We start from the raw sequence: 10,695 nt of genomic DNA, 5'->3' as shown, positions 1-10,695 counted from the left end.
CATGGATATTTTAAAATTACAAAACTGCATTTTTTTGCCTGTTACGGATTACAACCTTCCAAGTCCCCAAGCGTAAATGGATGACGTCAGACGTTTGTCCATCGATCGTTTGAAGCGTGCACACGCGTCATTTAAAATGTGCTTTATCCGTAATAAAATTATCCTGTTAGTAAAACGCGCGCAACCTTCACTAAAAATGGATAATGGCGTTTCAATTTATATGGTTTAAAATGACATAAATCAGAATTGCGCGATTCGACAAACAACAACTCGTTTGGTCCCTTTCCTTTCGGCACCCATACGGATGTGACGTCATCATGGCCTTCCAGGCGAGAGGTGTGAATGGTACAGTTCACCGCTTTAACTGTGATTTGAGGGAATTTAGTGGAAGTATCACATTTGCTTTTAAGTTATCTGGCCTAGGTTCGATTACCGACCCAACTACAAGCTGTCCCATTGGTGTTTCCCAGGCATGGCGTTCAATGGTAGAATGCGGCGACCCTCGGATGGGAATCACCTGCCACCTGGACGTCCCGTCTGCCCACATTAGTTGGTGGATGTTATTATTTAAAGACCCTCGGTGTTCTGCGCGAAGACTAGGTGAGCTATCATCTTTGCCATTAACAAGTTCCAAATTACTACCCTCACTAATGCTGGGAGAGGGATGGCAAACCACCGAGCATGACTCTTGCAAACAACCTGCTTCAGCAGCACCAATGTTCTCAACAGAGTAACAAACAAGAACAATAGAACATACCTCTGCTTTAGTGCATATTTCTGTATACTAGCATAGAACCTACCATATGGCACATAGTGATAGTATACCTTTATTTACCTTATCATACTTTATCTTCTGACACATACCTTTATTTGGGCGGTGTATAAGCTACTGGCAGCTGCCTCAAGTGGTCCCGAATACAGTATACAACAACAACAACATGCATTTTAAGGCCATTTTCCCTGCAAGAGTGGGGGTTAGCCTTGCGGTCCCCATGACGATCTTCTCCATCTTGCCCTATTTTCTGCATCTCCCCTTGTTAACCCCCTTGCCCGCATTTCTTCTTCCAACATCTTTAGCCAAGTCTTTCTCGGTCTTCCCCGTCCTCTACTTGCTTCCACATTCATTTCCATCACTTCTCAACCAGTCACTTTCATCCTTCCTCAACACATGACCAAACTATCTCAACCTGTTCCTCTTCACAGCATCAATCACAGGCTCTATTCCCATCATCCTTCGCAATTCATCATTTGTCTTCCTCTCTCTCAACGACACTCCGCACATCCACCGAACCATTCGCATTTCCACCCTTTCCAGCCTTCGTTGCTGCTCTACATTCATGACACATGTCTCGCTCCCATAAATCATAACACTTCTCACACATGCAGCATACACCTTTCCCTTCAGCTTCAATGACACTCCCCTCCTTGACCGCACGCCACTCAGTTCCCGAAACTTCTTCCATGCACATCTCACTCTCGCAACCGTTGCCGAGTCTGATCCACCTTCTCCATTCAGCATGTCTCCGAGGTAGCAAAATGTTTTCACACCTTCCAGCTTCACGCCGTCTCCAAGATTCAACTCAACATTTCCTCCATCTGCCACTCCCTCTGTGCACACATCACATTTGAATGTAGCTGCCATACTGGTTAATGACCCTCTCAGACCACTACATTTTTGATGAACCCACTCAGCACACATTGTACACTGAATGGAGTTCACTCCGACACCCTTCCTGACACAGCACACGGCCACTTCCCAGTTCTTTCCACCTCACCACATGCTTTACCACTTGCCATCACCTTCGTCTTTCCTATATTCACCTTCAGACCTTTTGTCTCCATACATTCCTTCCACTTGTTCATCTTTTCCTTCAGTCCATCCATACTTTCCGCAATCAACACCAGATCATCTGCATACAACAACTCCCACGGTAAACCCTCCTTTACGGTCTGAGCCAGCACTTCCATCACAGCTACAAATAGTAGTGGACTTCGTACCGACCCCTGATGCACTCCCACCTTCACCTCAAACTCACCACTGTTCCCGTCCTTCGTCCTTACAGCTGTGCGCGCTCTTTTGTACATTGCCATCACAACTCTGATCAACCATTCCTCCACTTCTAACTTCCTCAATGCCCATGTCAATATTTCGCGTGGAACCCTATCGAATGCTTTCTCCAGATCAACAAACCCAAGAAACAACTTCTTCCTCTTCTCCTGCAACTGCCTCACAATAAAGAGCGTGTCTGTCGTTCCTCTTCCTGGCATAAATCCAAACTGCATTTCGTCGATCTTCACCTTCTTCCTTATCCTTCTCTCCAACACCCTTTCCAATACCTTCATTCCATGCTCCCATAACTTTATCGCTCGGTACGAGCCACACTCCAGAGGGTGACCTTTCCCCTTGTATAGAGGGACGAGGGTACTCAGTTCCCAATCCACTGGAATGCGACCTTCTTTCACCACCAGATTACAGATCTCTGCCATTCTCTTCACACCCCAACTTCCTGCTGCCTTCAACATATCTCCCACAACTCCCGTCGGCCCTCCCGCTTTTCTACTCTTCATTGCTTTTATCGCTTCCTCAACTTCCTTCTCAGTTATCTTTTCTACCGGTCCTAAAACTGGGTTACTCTCTATGTTGCCATCCCATTCATTCTCTGTATTCAACAACATTTCCATATATCTTTTCCATCTTCCTTTAATTCCATCTGGGTCCACAACGATTTGTCCCACTTCATCCTTCAAGCAACTCACCCCCATCACATCACACCTCTCTTTCGCTATCTGCTTGCAATCCTGAATACCGCTCTCTGACCCTCTTCCGAATCCAAGCGTTCTCCGAACATTTTCCTACATGCCTCATGCGCCTTTGCTACCTCTTTCTTTGCAGCCTTCTTGGCTGCCTTATAACTTTCATGCTCTGCTTTTTCTGCTCCCGTACCCTTCGCCTTCTGCCACTCCTTGAACTTCTTCCTCTTCTCGTAAATCCTCTTTCCAACTTCATCATCCCACCACCATGTTTCCGAGTGCCTCGGTGGTCCTTTTGTCCATCCACATACCTCACCACCGGCTCCCAACAGACTATCTTTCATTGACATCCAACCACGTTCAAGCTCAACCACATCATTCTCTACCCGACTCAGCCTCTCTTTTAATGCCTCCCTTACTGTCACCTCTTTCAACCTCCACACCTTCATTCTCGGTTGGTACTTCACCCGCCGAGCTCTCCTCACACCCTTCGCCCTTATGTCGCAGACAACCAAGTGGTGCTGTGAAACAGCCTCCTCCCCTGGGATCACCTTTGTGTCCCGGTGGTGCCCCCTATCTCGCCTACGCAACATCAGGTAGTCAACAGTTGTCGTCGACCCAACTGACGTGTATGTAACAAGCTTATTATCCCATTTCTGGAACTGAGTATTACAAATCAACAAATCAGCTCCGTCATCAAACTCCAAAATCCTTTCACCTTCTCCATTTCTCACACCATATCCGTAACCCCCATGAACTCCCTCAAAACCGTCCATACTCCTTCCCACATGTCCATTTAGGTCTCCTCCTACCACAAAAACTTCCTCAGCTTTCACGTTTTCCATCAGCTTCTCTATCACACACCAGAACTTGTATACTGAATATATTTATATATTCCCGAATATATATATTGTTACAGGTCGCGGACAGATGTTATAGACCGAGCGGTGGTGTAAGACCGCGACCTAACAAAACTCACCCGATTCACCCAGAACTTTGGCCGTATCGCACCGTAGCTGCTCAATGAGGGAAAAGACAAAAACGACGCAATGCAAGAGGAAAAGGAATTAAAACGAGAAGACGTACAGACGAGTAATGGGGTTTATTATTTACACACACAAGCAAAAAGGAGCAATCAAGTTTATTTACAACACATAAGACGCAGGTGACACAGTGCAAATACTAGCTTATCTACAGGCTTAACTTATCCCAGGACAGAACAAACAAAAGACACTGACTCACGCGGGGAATTGCAGGAATCGCAGGATGTGGATGGCTGGAGGGAGAGGGAGGTCCAAGGGGGGTCATGCAGCACGATCGGCGCGTTTAGCAGCCGCCGTTCCTTTTCGGCCCTGCTCCAAACCGCCGCCCAGGCCCCAAGCGGCTGCCGGGTGTCGCTGCTGCTCCCGCCTCCACTTGCCTTGCCAGGCCTTGTCCCACTCGTCTGGTCCAAACCCTCCACTCTTTCTTGGTCCCTCACTCTGACCACCGACTCCTCACCGCAACCAACTCTGTGCAACCAACCCTGACCAACGGTGCAACCAACTCTCTGCGCAACCAACTCTGTGCAACCAACCAACTGTCCAACCACCTCTCTTTTACTTCCGTGCGCGCCTTTTTATAGCGCCTCCGGCGGTTAAGCCGCCGGTGTTCAGGACACGCCCATCGGGGTGCTCACCTCGGCCCTGGTTGGTCGCGCGACCCTCGGGCTCCGCCCTGGATGACGACGGGCGGGCACGCCCCTCCTCCCCTCTGACGAGGTGGAGACACGCCTTTCTTCCCTGACTCGAGCCTCGTGGTCAATGGCGGTTATTGGAGGGGAGGTAATATGGGCAATCGAGGCTCGGCAATGACGAGAGGGGATGTAATATGGGATGGAGATTTTGGGGATGGGAAGGAAAGGGGATCTATTCTCTTTCACTGGTGCAATGGAGTACTTTCAATTAATGGGAGACACAGCCTTATCCTAAAACACAGAATAAGAGATAACTATCGAACATGGATATTCTATGATTGGCTGACGTGTATGCTTGTGGACTATGGGACGCCCTTTTGGTCTTTACACAGCTCCGGAGGCAGGAGGCACAGAATAAACAATAATAATAATCATACAGCACACAATCAAAAAAAATATACAGTCCTCATATCCACAACACTGCACCCTCCTCCTCTTAGGCACGGCCCGGGCCTACAACTTTTATTTAGTGTGACACGTAGGTGTAGTTCCCTCTATTTTTAACCTGACCCTGAGTGCGACAGTTTTAAAACATAAATAAATGTGTCCCGCTGCTCCATTGCACCCTGCCTAACAGTCTTACGCCCACAGTTAACCGAATTGCGGAATGGTCTTCAAACTATACACTGACGGTGGGGAGCATTATTTACACTGACACTATTTTTATTTACAAAACTAACCCAGGACCTGTAATTGTTCTTTCTGGGGGGAGACAGTCTGCTCTGCATCGACGCACCATTAAAAGCACCCAAAAACGCACCCAAGCACCAATCGGTGCAGTCACCATAGTTCATCAGTGTTCCATAAAAATAAACCAACAACCCCTAACCCTGCAGGTGATCTCTTGCTTCTTCGGCTCCCTCTGCTGGTTATTATTATTTGTCTTCCAGATGTTGTCATTCTCTTTTGCTTTGCTTACTGGCGGCCTATTTGCAATAAAGTGTGCCCAATGTGTCCTTCTTATTTATTTTATTTATGGCCCACAGGGCCGACTAGTGTGGTTCACCTGTGGGGCATCGGTGCCCTGTGGCCAAGGTCCGCCAGCAAGATTTCGGGCCCTCATGGCCGGTTCCAGCAGAGGGGCCATGCCCCAACCCATGGGGTCCATAAGTGGTGCTCGGCCACAGGCATGTGGTCCATAATGTGGTGCATCGATGCAGACAGCTGGTTCTGGGAATTTCGGGCGCACAATGGCCGACCCACGCACGCTCCCCTCGGCGCCCAACGGCGCACAGGTCATGTGGGAGACAAAAGAAAGACAATTGAGCGAGGGGTAAGGTCACAAGGGTACACGTCAAAAAGGCAATGCAAGGCGAAATGCGTACGGAGGGCGAAGTGAGAAAGCTCGTCCCTACCGTACGTCACCCCCCTGTTACCTAGCCCACCCTTGCCCTTACCCCATATGTACAAAACCTACACATTACCAATTCGTCACTACTGTCACGTCTTCCCCATATTTCCCCTATACCAAATTCGTCTCCACAATCCCTCTACTTCAAAATTTGCCATCACCAAATTCATCATCAATCCTCATAAGGAGGCAGAGATGGAACATCAAAGCACAATGTCACACCCACGTCATGATGCGTCTCACAATCCAAACATTTGCATCATAAAAATAATTAAACCATGGCATGGTGTGGAGTACCTGTCACCTCAGGTGAGTGGATGCAGATGGTGCGAGGAGACTTCATCCTAACTACTTTCTAAATGACATTAACACACTTTACACTACCCGGGGTCTTTCCCTGCCAATCCATTGGCCAACTTACACTATGGGTTCTAATAACCAATTCCCATTGATCAAACTGTGGTGCTTTTCAATTTGGGGTCTCACTCCCCCGATTCATCTCCCGGTGCCCTCGCACAATTTCTGGGCCGCGACGTGTAACTCTCCCAGCAGGTCTACCCACCTGCACACCCCCACCACTGCAGTTGCCTCCGAGCTTACCTGCTCCCTGCCCTAACCTAACTACCTGGGGAAGGCCCTCTGGCGCTCTCCCCACTCGGTGCCCTCTCTGGCACTGGGCTACCCGGGTCCGTCCTCCGGATCCTCGGGCCCCACTGACACTAACGGCTCCCAGAGCCCACCTGCGGCCTCACCTGGCCGACATCCTCACAGTGGTGGAGTGCCCAAACCAACTACACATACTAACAGGCTACACGCCCAGCCATTTCCACAACACTAATGCACCCATCCAAATACCATTCTGTCACCCGCACCACAGATGCCAATATCCAACCACAATTTACCTGTACCCTCTACCTAACACTTACACTACCCGCCCCGGGTATCCGTGATGGGGGTCCACTCTTCCCCCATTCACACCTTCGCACCATCCACTCCACTCCACAATTTCCACCATTCTCACTCCACGACCATCCATTCCAATACTCCATACCATTTATTCCATACACCTGTCTTTCATTCACCTGTCGTTGCACACCTGTGCAATCCTACCTGGTGCCACCTGCACCCTCCTCCTCTTCCTGGAACAGTTGGTCAACACAACACACAATCACCACTACTCCCTCATACACTGCTCCACACACCTGTTCAGTTGCACACCTGTGCAATCACACCTGTTCAATCACACCTGTTCAATCACACCTGTTCAATCCTCATACACACGGCATCATCTCAGCTAACTACTCCCCTCTGAAACTTGCGCTTCCCAGTCGTCCCTTTAAACTATTGCGCTCCCACGTCATTATCATCCACACTAATCTACCTGCGTCCCCACTACAGGTATCAGTCACTAACTAACCTTATCGTCACCTAATGTCATCTTCGCTAGATCCCTATCATTATCCAAGCCCTCCCTGGCTCGGTTGTCATAGCCACCCCGTAAACTATTGCGCATTTGCCCCCACGTCTGTGAGGGATGGTGGATTTGCCATCCCACCACATCGGGGGTCTCTCCACTATCAATTTTGTTCGTCCAAATTCCAACCAATTCAAAAATTTTCCATTTACTGCCAATTCTATTCACTTTTCTAAATTTCTGATGAAAACACTATCACTATCACGATCACCATCATCACAGTCCGCTATATCCTAGCCTCGGTGCGTCATGACATCATTAAACTCGGCTTCGTAAAGCCGAGCAATGAATTCGGGTGGTTTGGTTGCCTGCAGGTTGAATCCGTCCGGCTTTCGGTTCAAGGGAGGTGGTTTGGTTGGACCGAGGCTCCACGCACCATCTCGGCGCGGCACCTTGCGGTCCCGGGCCCGATGGCTCAATCTCCCCCGGTCGGAACCCCGTCCCCACGAGGGGGCACCGTTCCGCCTCCTCCCACTCGCCCTTGAACCGGACCGGTCGCCTCGCCCGGCAAAGCCCGGACTCGACCGTGCGGGGCGGGGCCAAGCCCGAATCGGCAACGACGCTTCGAAGAGAAGCGACGCAGCATCGATCCGCGCCGGGCCTCGCACCCAACCAAGCACCGCTCGCACCGAGTGCTCGCATCGGCTATCCGTCGCTCTAACCACTAAACCGGTCACCGTCGGTGCTTTACTTGCATGCTTACAAGCATACGCTACCCCTTTCACCCTCACAAAACCTGGCGTTCCAACGCCGTCCGTACATTCCACCAACGCTCTCTCTGTTACACACCACACCTCTTGCGCACACTTCGGTCCACACCTCTCCTCCGTTACGTCCTCCGTAACACTCACCATGGGCGTGCACTCCGTATTGCTCTCACTCCCTGTGTCACACCCCGTACACACCGACGTGCATTCTCGCTCGCACTCGGTTTCACTCCCACACTTTATAACACACCCACTCGCCGACGCACACTTTTTTCTCCCACGCGTGCCATTTCCACTCACACGGGACCCTTCACCAACGCCCGGGTGCTTCCTCGATCCCAAGCGCGCGAAAATTCTTTTGTCGCTAAACATCCTCCTGCAAAATCTACCCGCACAATATACAGCGCGACTCACCTGGGGGATCCTTTTCTCCACGCGAACCTGCAAACTTCCATTCGGGTTAGCGAGTACAGCATCAGGATGTGCATTTAGACTTTGAGCAATTTCCATTCCTTCCTCCGATTGTTGCTCTTTTAACTTTAAGTCCCCGGTCTCTCCAATTTCAACTATACCCATAATTTCTTTGTTCACCTCGACGACCGTTGGCTTTAATAAAATTCCCTCTACCTCATCGGTCGCCGGCTTTTTCAAACCCCGTGTCGCGATTTCTACCCCCGTCATTGTACCCGTGCTTTCCTCCGCTTCGCTCAACCAGCGCTTTTCGACCCGCTTTACCTCCTCGTGCACCCGTGGGACCTGCTCGCCCAACCTGCGGTCTCTGTCCCTCTGCTCCCTTTCCTCCCAATCGGCCCCCATCCTATCCATTTTTGCATTCATTTCGGCCATGAAGGCTTGCATTTGGGCCACCGTTGGTAGTACAAAGGGTACTGTCACGATTTGTTGCAACAAAAGGTTCAAATCCAACGGCGGCGCTGCTACGGTCGCGGGCGTGGGCGCCGTGGCCATGTGCGAGGCGCCATTTTGCGCGTCTGATACCCCCTCAACCACATTGCCATTTTTCTCCTCCCTTTCCTCCACATACATTTCCCCGAGGTCCTGGGTCGATTCCACCCCGTCTATCTCTCCCACCGGCATCCCGTCGCCTTGAACAGCCATGGCGCGATTTCAAAATTCGGGTTTTGCTTTAAAAAAACAAATTTCGGCAGCTCGTAATTTTGACCAAAAATTTTTTTTCTAGATGTTTTAAAAATTTGGTTCGGGACCCGAATTCCACTCCCAGACACCAATTGTTACAGGTCGCGGACAGATGTTATAGACCGAGCGGTGGTGTAAGACCGCGACCTAACAAAACTCACCCGATTCACCCAGAACTTTGGCCGTATCGCACCGTAGCTGCTCAATGAGGGAAAAGACAAAAACGACGCAATGCAAGAGGAAAAGGAATTAAAACGAGAAGACGTACAGACGAGTAATGGGGTTTATTATTTACACACACAAGCAAAAAGGAGCAATCAAGTTTATTTACAACACATAAGACGCAGGTGACACAGTGCAAATACTAGCTTATCTACAGGCTTAACTTATCCCAGGACAGAACAAACAAAAGACACTGACTCACGCGGGGAATTGCAGGAATCGCAGGATGTGGATGGCTGGAGGGAGAGGGAGGTCCAAGGGGGGGTCATGCAGCACGATCGGCGCGTTTAGCAGCCGCCGTTCCTTTTCGGCCCTGCTCCAAACCGCCGCCCAGGCCCCAAGCGGCTGCCGGGTGTCGCTGCTGCTCCCGCCTCCACTTGCCTTGCCAGGCCTTGTCCCACTCGTCTGGTCCAAACCCTCCACTCTTTCTTGGTCCCTCACTCTGACCACCGACTCCTCACCGCAACCAACTCTGTGCAACCAACTCTGACCAACGGTGCAACCAACCCTGACCAACGGTGCAACCAACTCTCTGCGCAACCAACTCTGTGCAACCAACCAACTGTCCAACCACCTCTCTTTTTACTTCCGTGCGCGCCTTTTTATAGCGCCTCCGGCGGTTAAGCCGCCGGCGTTCAGGACACGCCCATCGGGGTGCTCACCTCGGCCCTGGTTGGTCGCGCGACCCTCGGGCTCCGCCCTGGATGACGACGGGCGGGCACGCCCCTCCTCCCCTCTGACGAGGTGGAGACACGCCTTTCTTCCCTGACTCGAGCCTCGTGGTCAATGGCGGTTATTGGAGGGGAGGTAATATGGGCAATCGAGGCTCGGCAATGACGAGAGGGGATGTAATATGGGATGGAGATTTTGGGGATGGGAAGGAAAGGGGATCTATTCTCTTTCACTGGTGCAATGGAGTACTTTCAATTAATGGGAGATACAGCCTTATCCTAAAACACAGAATAAGAGATAACTATCGAACATGGATATTCTATGATTGGCTGACGTGTATGCTTGTGGACTATGGGACGCCCTTTTGGTCTTTACACAGCTCCGGAGGCAGGAGGCACAGAATAAACAATAATAATAATCATACAGCACACAATCAAAAAAAATATACAGTCCTCATATCCACAACAATATATTTGTTGATTTTACCAGAATACCAGAATAATAATAATAATAATAATAATAATAATATATACCAGAATAATATATTCCCGAATACAGGGTGGTGCTCAAAATAAAAAAAATATTTACTGGGACATGGCTTTATGTTGTTCCTTTTGTTCCAAAATGA

General features: G+C 49.9%; 1 protein-coding gene across 3 annotated transcripts in view; it reads left to right on the top strand.

The window, feature by feature from the left end:
- The first annotated feature begins 296 nt into the window (after positions 1-296).
- ATMIN (ATM interactor) overlaps positions 297-10,695 on the top strand; it is a 41,370-nt gene continuing 30,971 nt past the window's right edge. Inside the window, exons 1-2 of one of the 3 annotated variants that reach the window (XM_068128985.2) lie at positions 297-336; positions 471-600. The gene's annotated coding sequence lies outside the window, so the exon portion shown is untranslated. The other 2 variants (XM_068128984.2, XM_078784446.1) reach the window with 2 other exon arrangements.

The sequence above is a fragment of the Myxine glutinosa genome, chromosome 9 (assembly GCF_964187855.1).
Source record: "Myxine glutinosa chromosome 9, kmMyxGlut1.1, whole genome shotgun sequence".
NCBI classification, from domain to species: Eukaryota; Metazoa; Chordata; class Myxini; order Myxiniformes; family Myxinidae; genus Myxine; species Myxine glutinosa.
This window is presented reverse-complemented; position numbering and strand designations above follow the sequence as displayed.